Source organism: Fistularia commersonii, chromosome 20 (genome assembly GCF_037954325.1).
Source record: "Fistularia commersonii isolate RoL2024-O1a breed Wild chromosome 20, RoL_Fcom_v1.0, whole genome shotgun sequence".
In the NCBI taxonomy this organism is placed as follows: Eukaryota; Metazoa; Chordata; class Actinopteri; order Syngnathiformes; family Fistulariidae; genus Fistularia; species Fistularia commersonii.
This window is the reverse complement of record NC_141303.1, coordinates 14,161,998-14,179,301: the sequence shown is the minus strand read 5'-3', so window position 1 is coordinate 14,179,301 and position 17,304 is coordinate 14,161,998. Positions and strand designations below refer to the sequence as shown.

Sequence of the window (17,304 nt, the reverse complement as noted above, 5' to 3'; positions counted from 1 at the left end):
CCTCGGTGCCAAACACATTTACCTGAAGAAATAAAAAGGAAACACTAGGACTAAGAACCGCAGAGCTTAGGCTGCACAGTACATCTTCTGCCAAACAATTAATCATCGTGAGATACTATCAAGAGGTGTTGCGAACAACAGGCGAATGCCGCCGGGCAATTAGATGGTTGGTTATTTTAGTGAGGTCAAGTCCAGATCTGGTCTGAATGCTGAATCAGTGCCAGAGCCAATCAGCTAAAAGTATGTAGGTGGGGCCACCTAGTAATGGGCTGAATAAAGCAGCTCCAAGTTATCTCATGATGCCATTATGGTACTTAATTATACCGGCTGCGGTACCATTTTATACCTCCCACATGCTTTCTGACCTCCTCCGGCATCATAGCTTCTCTACAGCAGCGGTTGAAAGCTACTGGCTAAATGTAAGATAATTATCATTTGTACATATTCAAGAAGGAATGTTTGAAGCTTGTTTGGGCTCGTTTGACGCCCAGCAAAGTCAGCAGAAGATGTTTCAGTCAGTTCTTACCGATGTCAAAATGAGGCTAGTCATAAATCTGCTCATCCCCCGAGGCCTGATGGGGAATTAATCCGCACAGATTTAAGAGGCTGTTGGTTCCCTTGTCTTAAGAAAACTTAATCTGTCAACGCTGCATAAAACAGCATCTGCTCTACTGGGTGGCGTTCATTACCTAAAATGAAAATATGAGGTAAAAGAAACAACCGGGGTAACCTCTGGGAAGCTGCTGGATCGCTCACGGCCAATACCCTCTGCTCGTCCGGTTTTCGTGTTTCCGTAACTTGTTTGCCAGTGAGACCAGAAGCTGAGCGGTGCTACTGAAGACCTGTTATTCCGTCTTATCTTTTACTCAGTTTCTCTTTTTATTTCCATCTTTCCTCACACTCTTCAAAATGGATATCTTTTGATTGGGTTTGTTGCCACACGTTAGACGTGATCCTCCTTTCTGGAGGAACTCTGATCCCTTTCACATCGGGCTTCATTTAAAAATAAGCTTGCAGCAATATTAAGTGAGAAACCCCCATGGTTGGCTGATTTGATTAATTTTGGCTGAATTTCCTGGTTCTTGAGTGTCCGAATCAAGTCTTGGTAATTCATTGGCTGTTTTGGTAGTTCTTGCATAAGAGTTCCTACAACTTGTTGTCCTAAAACCTGGTATCTTTCTGGGTTTATTGTGTTCTATGGAAATTCAGACCGAGTGTCCCAGAATGTGGACCTTGTTCTTCTCAAAGCTACATCATGACAAAAGATGATTCTTGGTTTTTATTCAAGGATTTAGAATTTTTATTGTCATTCCTCTGAGACAATGGACTGATTTGTCACGTCCCAACAAGCACCAAATTGCAAGAAGAACCTAGCAATGCAAGCCCTCTGTCCGAGAAAGCTAAGCACAGTCTGCTAAAGTGATGGATGTTACTTCACTGCCAACAGCGAGTGCTAGCTTGCTATAGCACAAGAGGAATGCTGCTGCACTTCTTCTACCAAGAACTAGTACGCTCTAGTATCATGTCTGCAGCATTTGCATCTCCGCACCGGCTGCCTGTAGAATTTAAAATCCTCTTCCTTTCCTACAGAGCCCAAAAGTGCCATCATTTATTGAGGAACGAATGGGACCCCGTCATAGTTAGCGTTAGCCTCGCCCTAGTGATGCTGCCATTGACTTACACTGCTTAGGAATATCCCATGATGCACCTCATTCCTCCCACTCTTCCTCTCCTGCCTGCCCTCATGTCTCACCATCAGTGCAGGATAGTAACCTCATATCTTCTCGAGTCCTCCGGCGCCCATGTCAGAGGTTCCCGGAGGGTGTGGCTTTGTCTGCTGCAGAGGTCTGAGCTACTGCAGAGGTGAGATCTACCGCAGCATCTCACCAGGCGTCTACCATTGCTCTTTCCATCACGAGTATCAAAGTTATTGGATAAATTCAGCCCCCACTATCAACTCTGCGGGTCTGTCTCACTGTTGACACCAGTATGTGTGTTTCCCACCGGCACGGTTGCAGTCGTTAGCGTCGTCCCTGTGGTGGAGGTGTAGTGAGGATCCTGCCGATGGACTGTGATTCTTCTTTTTCAGAATTGCATTTGACAAAATTTGCCGCTGTTTTGATTCGTGTCACCGGGATTCAGAGTTCCCTGCACCGCTATTATTAGGTGCGTTTATTTCAGCGGTAGGAGGATAGAGCTCGGGTGCACATTGATTCTTCAGACGCATTTTCATCAATGCCCCCTTGATGCACTGCAAGATACTGATTCTCTCATTGATCTCCAGGCTGCTGTTCAACACCAGTCCCATCAAAATAGCTCTGGAGTCAGCCTGATACGGCTGGGATAGAAAACACGGCGATTGATTGTTTAGAAGGCCGAGTTCACGCACGTGAGGGTATGTACTGGATTCATTATATTAATCGATCCCGAGAAATATATAATTGTCATGTAAGACAGTTCTGTGGATGGCATCAAATCTTTGTGGAGCCATGAAAAATAAATCTAAAGTTTGGGTGGCTGATGTTCCATTACCGCTGCTGCTAAGTGGAGGTCCGTCTGCTGGAACAGAGAAGAGCAGCTACCTGAAGCTGGTTCTGTAACGAGAAAGCGAGTTATTGCCAGACGCATTCTGTCACATTCAAAAGTTACCTACGAGAAAATAACACTTCAATCTGGTTTCTGCTGCATCCATTTCTATCTATGTTACTACTTCCTTTTTGGATATTTGTATACGCACAACTGCATCATGAATTGAATCCTGTGGAGGTAAAGGGCTTTTCTGTGTTACATTGCCTATATGCAGTGTCTTTTACATTTCTCCCAACACTTGTTTTAATTTAATTACACAAAACAAACAGCTAAAGATGGCGAAAACCAAACCATTAGACTGTTGGGATCTGATCTCGAAAACTCATTTTACAGCAATATTGTTACGGGTGGTTCAAAGACTCCGGTGCGGAGCAACAAGACCAGGACTCAGAAATTAGTAATAAATATTTAATGGTTGCCAAAATACAACAGAAATGGAGCCAAACAAGAACTGAATAATAGACAAAGGACGACTAGCAAAACATCAGTTTTGCTAGCACAAAAGCACAGCACGCTAGCACAAAACTGATGGCGACCAGCTTTAACGCTAGTGGACGGACCTAAGTGGCGATACAAACAAACGTTATCAATTATTGACCGGGCTACGTACAAAAAGGCGAATGAACACACTAACAAATCTAGTAATACAAGGATTCCTAATCTAAACTAACCTACGGTACTCAACTGGTGGGAAGGCAGTGAGTGAGGCTGGGGGTTCCGGGCAGGCAGAGCACGGTGTGTGGCGGCGGAGTTGGATGACGGCGTAGCAGACAGGTGGAATGATCCAGGGGTTCTGACGGACCGAAGCTGGGCTGGCGAGGCAGATCCGGTAGGTGAACCGTCCAGGTGGGCGCAGGTGTAATCCGGTGACCTTAGCTGTGGACTGTGACATTCCGGCTATTAGTCGTCCGGTGTGTGCGGCTTTTAAGCTGCACAAGAAGGGTGTGGCCGATCAGCTGCAGCTGCGCCTTGTTTGCTGATTATCAGTTGCTTCCAACCACACACTCCCATCTGGAATCAGAGAAGGGAGAGACAGAGGAACAGGGAAAACACATCAGACATTGCTTCTAGCAAACATTCCTAGCGGACGTAACAAATATTTTGAAAAACGAATGAAACACAAATATAATGTGAAATAAATCACAACATGCTTTGTTTAAAGTTCTGATCACATTTGGATTAAGGCTTCTGAGTGGTCCATTGTATATGCAATATGTGTGAGTTTAGACACACACACTCACACACACAGCCTAGAGAAGACCTCCATGAATCTCCATCAGCAGCAGACACCAGAAAAGTTTGCTATTCTTTATTTCATCGGCTCAGCTTTCCTCACGTGAGTTTTCCACCCTGCTTTTAAGATAAGATAAGATAAGAACAACTTTATTTATCCCGAAGGAAATTGTTGTTTGAGGGCTTTTGTTCGATGGCCGTTTCAGCATGAGGATGTTTGACCTCCGCACGAGGAGCTGTCGATACCGTGACCCGGGATCACGGTTCCTCCCTGGGCCACCCCACACCCCTGGAGGAATTAACTGATTTATCAAACACAAAAATGATCATATTTCTGAAGATTGAGCAGCGCCTCACCCAAAACGGAGTTGCAGAGGCTAATAAATGACTTGGTTCTGGCCAGAGGCGGCCAGCTCTCGAGACAGTCGGGTATTAGGCTGTGTGATTAGGTCCCGCGTGAACGGGGTGGATAAAACCGAGCCGTTATTGATCCAAAAGATCTGAGGAGCTAAAGTGGATGGACTGAGATGCAAAACTAAGCAAACATTTGAACGTCTTCAGCAAGTCAAGGCTCTGAATGTCAGGGCGTGGCTCCTTCATGTGAGGTTCAGCCTGCCATATTTCTTCTCCTCCTCCTCCTCCCTTCCACGAGGGAACCACTACTGCAATGCAGCAAAACAAATCACAAGAATCTATAAGGGTTTTATTGCGACACCGAGCCTCCCTGGCTCTCTTTGCTCTCAAGCTGGTTGTCTGTGGTCCAACGGTGGACAAGATTTCAAAGAATACCGGGAAACTGAATGATCCAAGATCCTTCTTTCCTGTCTTATGTCATCGAGCATCTTTGAGCAGGTTCTTCTTTCATGGCATCTCCTCCCAAAGCCCACAGGTTTAGGTCCTTCTTCACAACAGTCTTCATATTTGCCTCATTGTCTGGAAGGTTCTCCTTTCTCTGCCTGTACAAGTGTCACCTTGTTCTTCTGAGCGGAATCTTCAAAACCCTGTCAAGTGTCACAGCAAAAAATTTTTGGATTCCAGCTTCTGTGACCTCACGGAGGTGAGGTCACAGTACGGACCTCCTTAGCCCGCTATAGGGACAGAAGAAGGAAGAAACAGCCCTGGAATGGATTGAATAATTTTCAGTTCTCAAATCTAGGAAAGATTTAGAGCGTTGATGCTCTCGACGGCTCCTGGAGCTCCACCCGAGATGGAACAGGATGCTTTGACGGATTTAACCAAACCTTTTCCCCGAGTCTGAAAATGAGGAAACCCGATCAACTGCTGCCGAGTTTTGTTGTGGCTCTTCTTTATTTGGCGAACCCCTCAATTTACGTCCTGTCTAGCAGAGAAAGCCTCCAAATGACTCCTGTTTCCAGTCTGCGCTGGAAGTCCTGCTTTGTCATCCCTTTCATATCTTTCATATCAGCAGCAATTCCTCACATCCATCAATCATTGTCGCGCACATCATCATGCCACATCGTGCAATGCAGACCTTGTCAGCAAGTCTTCACCACCACAGATCTGCCGTAACCTGGAAGCAGGTGAGAAGAAGCTGCATCGAAGAGAACCAGTAAGTTACTGAGATCTCGCCGTCTTTTGTTTGGCAGCTGCAGCATCTTACTCGGAGCTGGACGGGACGAGGAAGCGCCGGCGTCCCATGGGTTCCCGATCGCTCACACCGAAGGCTCCCCGAAGTCCATCGACAGTTTGGACTCTGTCGTAAATGATGTTGAGAGGCAAGCGTTCCCCTGGACCTCCTCGGTTGTCCTCGCCCATGGCACCTCAGGTGCCTCAGGAGACGGCTGCCATTTAACAGGCCCTGGGCCGGACCAGAGTGGGGAGGAAGAGCTGCATCAGAGGGATGCAGACACGCAGCTCACAGATCTTCTCAAAGAGATGTGAGGATCGCCATCACATCTGGTTTGTTCCTTTCCTGCCAGTCAATTCCAGGATAATTAATCCAGACCCACCTCCAGAGTCTCAGACCTTCTGAAGAGAGAGCACTCAGACCCCCCGTTAGTCACCAGGTGCTGATGTTTCTTGTGACCCGGATCGATGCGTACCAGGAAACTAATCGTATCTGGTTTCCAGCTCCTGTATTTGTAGAAATGGATCTGATACGGGCACGGACAACCTGTCAGTGTGACTTTCCCGAAGAAAACACTGAGCTGAAAGCACCAGAACATCATTGGATGAATGGGTTCCACTGCAGCCTCAGCCTGAGTCAAGTCTCCTCCTGGTCTGCAGAAGGTAAGAAACCATCCGAGCATGTGTGTGTGTGTCTACATATGTGTGTAGAAGCATCTCAATCTGCATCTAGAGTTCATTCCCACATTGATGCTATTCTATTTTCCCTGTTTTCATACTGTGACCTTCAACCTTCTGCTCTCTCCATCCATCCATCTGTTGTAGATGTGTTGAGCAGCTGTTCTAAATGTGTAGTAGCTGGCTGGAAGGTGATGTTTGTTCACCTCTGATCGGCTTTCCAACCCCAGAATCCAAGAACTAGAGAAGTCTCTTCATGACGTGGTGCTGCATAGCAGGAGCACGAAGTCCGGGTGAGTAAGATACCCTCAATTGTATTTTTGAGGAGTTGTAGATAGAGAAGCAGCTCCATATCTTCATGAGAAGGTATTTACGGATGAGGCGAGGTTGATGGACGGAGGCTCGTGAGGTGGAACGTATCGCTGCTCCAAACACACTTGGATAGAAAAGTGACATCTGTCTTCTGGATTATCCGAGGCTCTTCCGATGGCAGGAGATTTTCACGTCTCTGGACGATTGATCGCCGATCAAACTCAATCTGCTGTGTGTTTGTGAGGATCTCAGAAATCTGGAGGAACTGAAGAGGCGTCTGCGGTGGTCCTGCAGCGCCGAGCCGTGGTCCTCATGCAGATTGAACTGGGTCTCACAATTAAAAGGGCTGGAGTGGTGATCAACAAATCAACAATCAATTCATCATGTAGGGTCTCCAGCAGCCTCCAGTACCCCTACCCCGACCCAAGCAACGCCCCCAATACGCAGAACACACACTTTCCACAGCGACGTGCACACACAGCTGTCAGCTGAGCCAGGCCTCTGCGCCACACACACCACTCTTCTTCTGATATTCATTCTACACAGAATCTCCTCATGTTCTGTCACATCCTGAAAGCTTTATCTTCTCTGATATAAAACCTCGATGGGTGAAGGTGTATTTTAAGCACAAGGGCAGAAGGGCAAACACACACACACACACACACACCTATCTCTAAGTAATATCCCATTAAAGAGTGATGGATTCTTGCACATGGATTCATCTTCACCTGAGCTCCTGGCAGCAGAGTAGCTCCAGATCTCCATGTCTTTATTTACCTTCTGTTGTTCTTCTCCATCACCAACTCCAGAGACCATCCTTTGTGCCTGAGAAAGGATGTCTAACTCTGATGCCGCCGTGAGGAATGCTTCCCAGGATCTTTGGCGACACCGGCCTTCTTCCAGACTCTCAGAAGTGTCTCATATGAGCTTTGGGAGGACCTTCTTCCCGGCTGATTTCTGTCAAAGCTCTGTCTTTATGTGTCTACCAGCCACATTGGCCAAAAATTTGGGCCTGATTGGTTTCTTGGCTGCGATGCCTTTGGGCCCCCTGGGATCAGGAAGCCTGGCTCTGTACAACAAGATGTTCTGCTTCCCTTCCCGCACCAAACAGCCATTGCCGTAGGAGGCGGAGGAGTCGTGGACCTAATGAAGCCTCCAGAGAATTTAGAAGATCCACACCCAGCCGTCAAAGATCAAGAGGAGGAACCTGTCTACTGAAGTGAGGATCCACCTGAGACCTGGACGGGCGACAGGCCCGAAGGACAAACTGGTCAGTGGTTTGAGAGGGGAATCAAAGTGCATACGTATAATGAAGGCTTTTCCGATAAGTGATTTTAACACGGCTCGCTTGCTCCTGGAACACCTGGACCTCAAGTAACACGCTCGGACCTTCTGAGAGGTAGGAAGGACCGGAGGGGCTCCTGCAAGCAACCTCCAGCACCTTGTCTTGGACGTTGTGTCTCTGCAGGGCACCGTCCCTTCCCGTCTGCACTCGTGGAAACTCCTCCAAGAGGACACTTTAACCTGAGAGAACCTGAGAGAACCAGGAAATCCTGGCGTTTTCTGGGGATGTGGTGGCTCCACATCTCCAACTATAGCTGAGATTTTTTTCTTCGCGGGACAGAGACGACCTTGAAAGCAAAGTGGAGGTTGTTGAAGCCAGTAGGCGTCCACGTTCTGCTGCTGAAGCTCTAAGACGGACCGGAGGAGCTCCGTCAGCAGGTGCTGAGCCGGATCGCTTCACGGCGGATCTGCGCCAGCGACGTCAAGCTTCACCCAGGGTTTCGTCCACGCAGCATCTTCAGCTCGGTATCCGGAGGGGGTCCGGATTAACATCCCGGCGACACTGCCAGTGAAAGTGAGCGACACACTCTTTTCCTTAATTCACGTTTTTCTCCTTCTGTTCAGCTTCTCCACAACAGATCATTTTCTCGGCACTTTTAATCGTGTTATCAGCACATGGGAATGCACACGCCGTACACCCAAAGATGACCCGGAAGAAGAAGAAGAAGAAGAGGAAGACCAAGAATGCCGACACACTGCGGGGAGCGAAAATGTAACGCCAGTGGATGCTGGATTCTTGGCTGTTTACATCCGCGTCCTTCATTGATAAGACAGCACAGCACACCGTTTACATTAATGACAAATAAATAGTACACAGATGCCCTGACCATAGGACAAACACCCGGTAAATGAGAGAAAAATAAAATAATAGGAGTTAATAATTGGCCCGGAGGGTATTTAGTAATATCATCGGTAGCAATATGTTATATAGTTGTAATATTCATTTGACATTGTTTTACATTCAAACTAATGTGGGCTTTTCTATCCTAACAGTTAATAGTCAGAATTAGTTTTAATCAGTGTCTCCACACACACACACACACTTATGACTCCGTGATGTAACACACATTAGGTTAGTAGATAATGACTTTTAAAACTGGAGACAAGAAGCTGAAGTGAAGTAAACCCCAGGATCTACAGTTGGATCTCTCTTCAGCACCTCCTGTCAGTCTTCTCACCCGCTTCCCACGTGCAGATTTGCAGGTGTGAGGAAATCATCTAGAGGTGAACAGAAAAGTGGTGGACGGCGCAGAAACATTTGGTTGAAGCATCTGGAGGTCTTCGCAGGACTTTCGGCCGATTGAGCTTCACCCGGGGACTGACAGATGTCATTTTATCACCATTTTCAAAGGGATGTGAAGGAGGGACGTGGCCTGGGTGGGGGCTTGGCTTGTTTCTAGAGTTATACACATGTGAACAGTCACACACACACACTTCACTGTAGATGGGTGTACTTTGAATTATTGGGCTAAGCTGGTAAAAATAGTCTTTGCAAAGAGAAGTGGTTAAATATTCAGAGTCTTTGAATGAGCCGGGGCTTCTGCTCCTTGATCTGCTTCCAGAGCTGAGGGCAAGATCATCCTCTGCGGGACCACTGACTGTTTGAGTCCCCGGACTATCTTCTGTTTTATTATCCACAGCAGAACAAAACCTTCTGGAGGCCTTAGAGATCTTCTCACTCTGAATGTGGTGTCATCATCTAACACCTCCGGTTTCCTTCTTCTATCCCAAAGCAGGAATAGAACCGCATCACCCCTGAACAGCTGACCACGACATGGTCTACCCCAGGGTTTCCTGGTGCAGCACGCAGGGAAGGTTTCACCGTGTGTGTGTGTGTGTGTGTGTCTGCATCTGTGTGTGTGTTCCCAGCACTGCAGTGACGTGCAGCAGCGTTTGCAGATGGTCACTGCAGAGCCGGAGCGTGGCTCTGCATAGCAATCAGAGGCAGAGCCACAGGCTGCGACTGAGTAGAAGAGGATGAGGAGGCCGGAGGAAGAAGAACATCACCTCTTTTCAACCTCCCTTTTCATTTTTGCCTCCGCAGACCCGTCATCACGCTTCAGCTCTGCTCCGCCTTCGCGGGATTCTCCTTCCCGGGCTTCCCCTGCAGGGGGTGAATGGATGTCAGGCTGCTTCTGCCAGATAACAGAAGAGGGTTCTTCTAAAATCGGAAGGCCGTTTGAGGCGGCGTGAGCGCTGATGGGAAAGGAGGAGGAGGAAGAACATCCACAGGCTCTGCTGGGGTCTAAAGGGGATTTGAAGAGGGCTCCAAATGCTTACGGTACTCATCGCTAATGGCTGCCTCACCGGGAGCTCCTTAAGGACGTTGAGCGGTAAATGTAACCGTTGGCTGCGGTGATGAATTCTCTTCGCTAGAATATCTGAACTGCTTCTGTGGACCACAGTCCCGGGAGGAGATGGAAGAACAAAAAGAAGTAGTCACAACCCTGGTTTCAGAGAGGGCCCAGATGTTCCACGTCCACCGGAGCCACAGAGGCGTCAAGGAGACCCGACGGTCATCTGCTCTTCGGAGCAGGTGGAGGAGAGGAAGAAGCGTTTGACCGCCGTCTCCATTTTTATGCAACAACACTCAGAACTCGGATTATGTAATTCAACATTTTCATGTATATTTCAGAGAAGATCCATTATTCACTGCAGGAGGAAGCCACACCGCCCCCAAGCTGCCTTCTAATGAGGACGTCTCCACAGCATCTCCACTGTCAGAACATCATTTGTCTCTTGCGGTAGTTGCATGTGGAGACAGACAGCAGCTGCTGCCAAGTGCACGAGATGATGAGATGTTCCTGGGCTGGTCTGCAGCCCCGACGTGCTCCAACTGAACATCTGGGGGTGCTTTTGGCACGATTTCATACTGCAGGTCCTGCTCACCGCGTCCACTCAGAAAGCCTTGACAGAACAATTGACAACCAATGTGAGCAGAACCACCGGCACACACACACACCCAAGCATCCATCAGTGGGCAGACCACTGTGCACCGACAGTGAGATGAAAGAAGGTCCTGATTTTAGGTGAGATGGACGCGGAAGCAAAATCCATCCTCGTGATGAGCTGAGATGTCGAGCGGCTCCATCCATGCCAGCCTGAGAGTTTTGGAGAACCAGGCTCATTTTCCGAACACATCGGCGGGTCCTCTGTAATCTGGCATGGTCTTTGTGATCCCGGAGGCAGCGGGTGGAGATGGAGAAGGTCCGTAGACCTGGTCCGTCTCCACTGACCGCTCCCCAAATGAAGACCTTCAAGGCCCAGTGGGGAAGGAATATTTATGAAGAATAAAAGGATGATGCTTTGGACTTGATCATGCTATCAGAGGACCCTACTGGAGGAGGCTGCAGTAGGATCCTGCTGGAAGACCCTGTTGGTTGCATCCATCCATCCACAGCTTTCCTCAGGTGATGTGACCAAAAAGACACGCGTTAAGAGAAAGAGCTTTTATTGTCCCATTCAGTTCTACATCCACCACAACATCAGTGAAATTCAACCACTGCACTGAACCTATCATGGATGAACCTTAGCAGAAGACGGTTCCTGAGCAGCTCCAGGGGTGGAGGTCGATGTCAGGCGTCTGCTCAACAACACCGGGACAGGCCAGGGGGAGCTGGGAATCCAACCATGAACGTTGGGTTCCAAGGACGACCGCTCCGACCCTGAGCCACACCGCACATCGCTGTTACGTGAGGACAACTGGTTGGTTTTCAGGAGGGACACTTGGAACGGTGAGCTTAGCTTCTGCTTCAGATCCAGGTGAAGCCCCTGGACCCGACCTGACCTCCATGCAACAAGGTACGGGTCAGTCGGGTGTCTACACGAGGACCAGAAACCCTGGAAATCAGTCCCACAACTGCAGACCTCCTGTCAGGGTTCCTGTTCAGGGAGAGAAACCTTCAAGTATCATCATTCTGCTGAAGAAGAAGATATCTTCACGTGAATTCATCCAGTCAGTGGACCTGAAAGAGCACTGGAACGGTCCAATGATCTTCATTGATTCCACTGAATGCCTGACGCAATGATCGTCCTTTGAGTCCCCGATCTCTTGTTTGCCTACGAGCGTCTGAGATGTCTCTTCTAAAATGTTCTCATGAGACCTTATCTCAGTGAGTCATCCTCCTCTGGTGGTGGAAACATCTCCCTTCACAGTGCAAAGACAAGGAAAACAGACACGTCTATCTTGAAATCTTCTTCTATAAATAGGCAGCGATTAGATAGTGATAGTGCGCGTTGGGTCCGGAGCAGGAAGAGGGAGGGGTGATGCGACCGCTGCAACCTCACAAACATCTGGCACCAGTCTGGAGGCAAATACACTCTTTGAGTCTGCATCTGGGAGAAGACCAAGGAGGAGCTGCATCTGAGCTGAGCAACGGGCAGGGTGGGGTTCCTCAGCGCTGATCAGATCAGAACTTCCAGGAAGACCAGAGCCTGGCAGATCTGAGGACGGCTGCTTACTGTCAAGACGCGTGTGTGTTTGTGTGTGTGTGTGTGTGTGTGTGTGTGTGTGTGTGTGTGACACTGGGGCGGTGTTGCAGAGCAGTGCATTGAATGCATTTAAAGGGCTCTTTTTTTTACCCAGTCTGACATCCATGGGGCCTTCAGACGTCTGGTGGTGAAGGTTTCAGCAGCTGCAAATAGGTGGAGCTCAGAGCTTCCTCTCAGACGACTCCACGTGGCGGTGAAGCTTTAACTAGTTCATGGTGAGGACCGCAGTCTCCCTCCTGGATGAGACAGACGGATGCCGACGCTGATGCCTGTCTGGAAGCCATGACACCAGTGACGTGCAGTCAGTGGAGGCAGGTGAGGCCGGGCCTCACCTGGTATCATGGAAAGAAAAAAAAGTAAAATGAAAAAATTATTTCAATAGTTCAATTTGATCAGTGATTCGTACTATTAAGTTATTTTCAACCTAACTTCACCATTTTTAGTCGTTTTTTTTTTCAAAATCGCTAAAAAAAAATCACATTTAGCGTTTAAATATAACTGCGCTGCCATGCTATGCACTGAGACCGTATTACTGTATCTGTGGATGTCACTATTAAAAATTTCAAACACTTCAAGCACTAATACATGAACTAAATTTCCATACTTTAGCTGATGTGTGTATTTTTTTCATCAACAACTGTAACGTGTTTCTCGTGCCGAGCGATCGTGAAGCGACAGCGAAGACACACTAAGTGAGGCACGCAGTGACGGTGCCTCATGCTAGGGGGGACCGGTGATCCCAGGGAGCCTTTTTACTACTCGGCTAAAGAATAATAGAATTTGCAATAGCAAGCTACTGTAAACAGTTAGCAAGTCAAGTGCAGCCATCCATGTATTTTTTCCTCTAGCTTGGCTTTATTTCCAAAATGGAGGATTACATAGCTAAACTGAAAGAATTTTCTAAACTGGACTTTCAGTCAAAGCAGGAGATAATAAGTAAGGGAAGACCGACGCCGGCGCTAACGGATTTGCTTCAGACTAGGAGACGGAAGACTCGGTCTGTTCAAACGGAGTGGTACACTCGAAAAAGGCTGGCTGTGTGGATGTCCAGTAAGAAAGCGCCTTTTCTGCTTTTCCTGCATTCTTTTCTCAACTTCTGACAATGTCCGGAGTCAAATGGGACCTGAAGAATCCACAAAGAAGCCTAATCAAACATGAGCGGTCGTCCACTCACATTCAAAGTCAAATCGCGCTCAAAACATTCGGGATGTCCAGAATAGATTTGGCTTTGAATGAACAGCAAAGACTCAACATCAGCATCCACAATGCTAAGGGAAAGGAAAACCGCTCAGCGCCGCATGGACTTCATTTATAAGAAAAGGTAAGAGATAATAACGTTTTTTTTATGTGCTTTTTTCTATGCTACAGTTTGTATATGTGTAGAATGCTGATATGATATTTTAAACAAAACACGTTAACTGCTGCCAATAAAATGGTGAATAAGCCATTCCGTAGGATGCATATGTTTGTAAATCTGAGTGATGACATCAGTGCCTCACCAGCCATGAACCTCACCGCACGTCACTGCATGACAGGTAGAAATACCTGGCGAATGGTTGGCTCTTCATCATAACCCAGCGGTGACATTTTGAGACCTTCATGGTCTCATGGGTTCTGGGGGCATTCCAGATCTGACCCCCAGACACTGAATGCTGACACGTGAGAGACCTTTCACTGCCTGTGCTCTGGACTTGGCGAGCGGGAGCCCAGATCCTGGCAGCCGGCCGCACATGGACATCCACAGGTGAAGCAGTGAAAGCCTCAGCGCCACCTTGCTCAGCGGCCGGGGCAAACAGAGGCGGGAGTGCGTTGTTTGTTTGTTCCCGTGTTTGTTCCCGGCTCCGAGGCGGCAATATTATCATGAGTGTGTGTGTGTGTGTGTGTGTGTGTGTGTTTCTTGCTCCGGGTCTGTATCTGGACACAGAATGATCTCACTGTTTGCAAAGTGCTCTATGGAGAACGCTGTGCAGACAAGGTTTGTTTGTCCTTGCCCAGGGCTGCTGGACCAGAGGCTCGACAATGTCCCCTCTAAACCCCCGCCTCCAACGCCATGGTATTAAGGTCATTTGCACAGAAAGTTGTGTGTATTTTGCTGCATCACGTCTTCCTGAAAAGGAAAAGGAGCAGGAGCTCATTGTTCTCAGGGAGTCTTAAGTCTGAAACTCAACCAGCTGCTGTTTTTGTACTTGGAAAGGAGATTCTGCGAGAACATTTGGACATTTGGGCTCAGAGTGAATCCACAGAAGATAAAACATCTGCGATACATGGAAACTGTGGCTCTTGAAGCGTAAAGATGAAAAGCTGCTGCATTCTTTGTTTTCGCTGGTTTAACCTCAGTGCGAACACAGCAGAAGAAAAAAAAAAAAAAAGCACCAAGCAGTCGCAGTGGATACTTACTGCCCCCTTCAGGACACCTACTGCTAAAGCTGCTTGATTGACATTGAGTACATTGTTAATAGCATTACATGCACAACTGACAACACACAAACACAATACCAACGCACGAAATGCATGCACACTTCAAAACAGGGGTGTTAACACTTTTTCAGCATGCAAGCTACTTATAAAATGACCAAGTCAAAATGATCTACACACAACCAAAAATGCTAAACATTCTTCATATGCATAAGGTATGTTGATGTACCTTGCATAATCATTTGAGACAATATTGCACAACACAAAAAATAAATATGTACATTTTTTGTCATTACCTTAGTTCACTCTGATGACTTGCACTGAATTGAATCATAGTCCGGACAGTAGCTGCTTCTAGACAGCCTTATAAACGATGACGTGAAGCAATCAAAGTGTTCTGGTTAAAATATCATATCAGCATTCTTTACATATACAAACTGTAGAATAGAAAAAAGCACTTACAAAAAACCGACCGCTCATGTTTGATTGTCAGAAGTTGAGAAAAGAATGCAGGAAAAGCAGAAAAGGCGCTTTCTTGCTGGACATCCACACAGCAGCCTTTTCGTTTGTACCACTCCGTTTGAAAAGGCAGTCTTCCGTCTCCTAGTCTGAAGCAAATCCGTTAGCACCGGCGTCGGTCTTCCCTTACTTATTATCTCCTGCTTTGACTGAAAGTCCAGTTTAGAAAATTCTTTCAGTTTAGCTATGTAATCCTCCATTTTGGAAATAAAGCCAAGCTAGAGGAAAAAATACATGGATGGCTGCACTTGACTTGCTAACTGTTTACAGTAGCTTGCTATTGCAAATTCTATTATTCTTTAGCCGAGTAGTAAAAAGGCTCCCTGGGATCACCGGTCCCCCCTAGCATGAGGCACCGTCACTGCGTGCCTCACTTAGTGCCTCACTTAGTGTGTCTTCGCTGCCGCTTTACGATCGCTCGGCACGAGAAACACGTTACAGTTGTTGATGAAAAAAACTATACACATCAGCTTAAGTATGGAAATTTAGCTGATATATTACTGCATGAAGTGTTTTAAAATTTTAATAGTGACATCCACAGAGACAGCAATACGGTCTCAGCCGCATAGCATGGCAGCGCAGTTATTGCGCAATCCATAGCGGGCTCCGCTGGCTCCACACGGCTCTTCTTCTTATTTAAACGCTAAATGTGATTTTTTTTCAGCGATTTTGACAAAGAAACGACTAAAAATGGTGAAGTTAGGTGGAAAATAACTTCAAATCACTGAATAAATAGAACCATTCAAATTATTTTTTCAATTTACTTTTTTTTCTTTCCATGATGCTAGGTGAGGCCGGGCCTCACCTACCTCTACTGACTGCACGTCACTGGTTCAGATTTGTAGCTGTTATGTAGATACTTTGCAAGACACTTTGACATACATTACAGCTGAGAGGGTACATGAGTTTTTAATTCGTTCATAGCTCATATAAAACAAGATTTTGTGGTTTCAAAACCCACTTCATCAACTTGCACTCTGGTTCATCTGCAGCCTGAAGTCTTCATGGATCAGGTTCAGTCATGTGGTGACTCCATTGCATTTTGCCACTAGATGTCTCTGTGAAGCCACTCATGATGTTGGACCAGAACCTGGACCTGGAGTTGACACTGATGTGGTGCCAAACTCGGCTCTGCGTTCCATAAAGAATGTTTGGGATTTTCCACTATTATGTCCGGATGTGCAGTCTGACTAACTGACAACCTCTGGGTTGGAGATGAGACGGCGGGACGAATGTCCGCCACGACTTTGGTTAGTAGTTGTGACCTGCAGACATTTATAAAAGCATGGGGGAAACTGGGATATGAAACATCCTAATTGCTTGTGTTTGAAGGGCATGATAAAGATGACAAACGCACCTTTCTTTTTTTGTGTAGGTCAGAAGAAGGTTTCATCCTCCGTAACGGTGACAGCAGTGGGTGAACTGAAACCTCCGCCAGCGAATCCGTCCAGGGCCCTGTTGTCCAGCGCAGGTATGTTCATCCCTGTCCTGCCTTCGACCGCAGTGTCAACAACTGGCTTCCAGCCTTTTCCAGAAAAGCCAGCTGCATGTGGCCTTGAACACAATGTATTTTCATTGTAGAGCCTTGAGAGAGAGGGACTGTGTGTGTGTGTGTGTGTGCGTGTGTGTGTGTGTGTGTGTGTGTGTGTGCGTGTGTGTGTGTGTGTGTGTGTGTGTGTGTGTGTGTGTGTGTGTGTGTGTGCCCCCGCACAGCCCTCAGGGCCAAGCATGCAGATCCCATTCTGCAGAAACATCAGTGTTGGACATGACTTCATCCACCAGACAGAGGAGGTCAAATAACAAACACAGCATAGACGGGGAGAACCATGGGCAGTCAACTCATGTGGGAGCTGTGGAAACCAAAACATGTCACTTGAAGAACCAGGCAAGACGTCTGTCTGCTTTCAGTTTTTTCCCCTCAAAATGATGGTTTGAAAAAAAGAAACAATCACATGTGGTTACTGTGCATATCTTAGTGTGTTTCACCTGTTTAAGCGTGTGAGAGGTTGCTGCCACTCATGATCAGCGGTTAAACGCGAAACACGCCACAGGAATAATAGGTAAACATCTGAGGTGCGTTGAGAAAACAGCTGTCGGTCAGTTTCGTGCAGAAGGATGGAGCCGGGAGATGAGCAG

At 47.3% G+C, this 17,304-nt stretch overlaps 1 long non-coding RNA gene across 1 annotated transcript; it reads right to left on the bottom strand.

Moving 5' to 3' along the window:
- Positions 1–16,149: 16,149 nt before the first annotated feature.
- LOC147223042 (uncharacterized) lies at positions 16,150–17,194 on the bottom strand. The gene is made up of 3 exons (XR_015107699.1): positions 17,155–17,194; positions 16,526–16,722; positions 16,150–16,433 (listed from the first exon to the last, which is right to left on the bottom strand). It is a non-coding gene; the product is annotated as an uncharacterized LOC147223042 (long non-coding RNA).
- Positions 17,195–17,304: the final 110 nt, after the last annotated feature.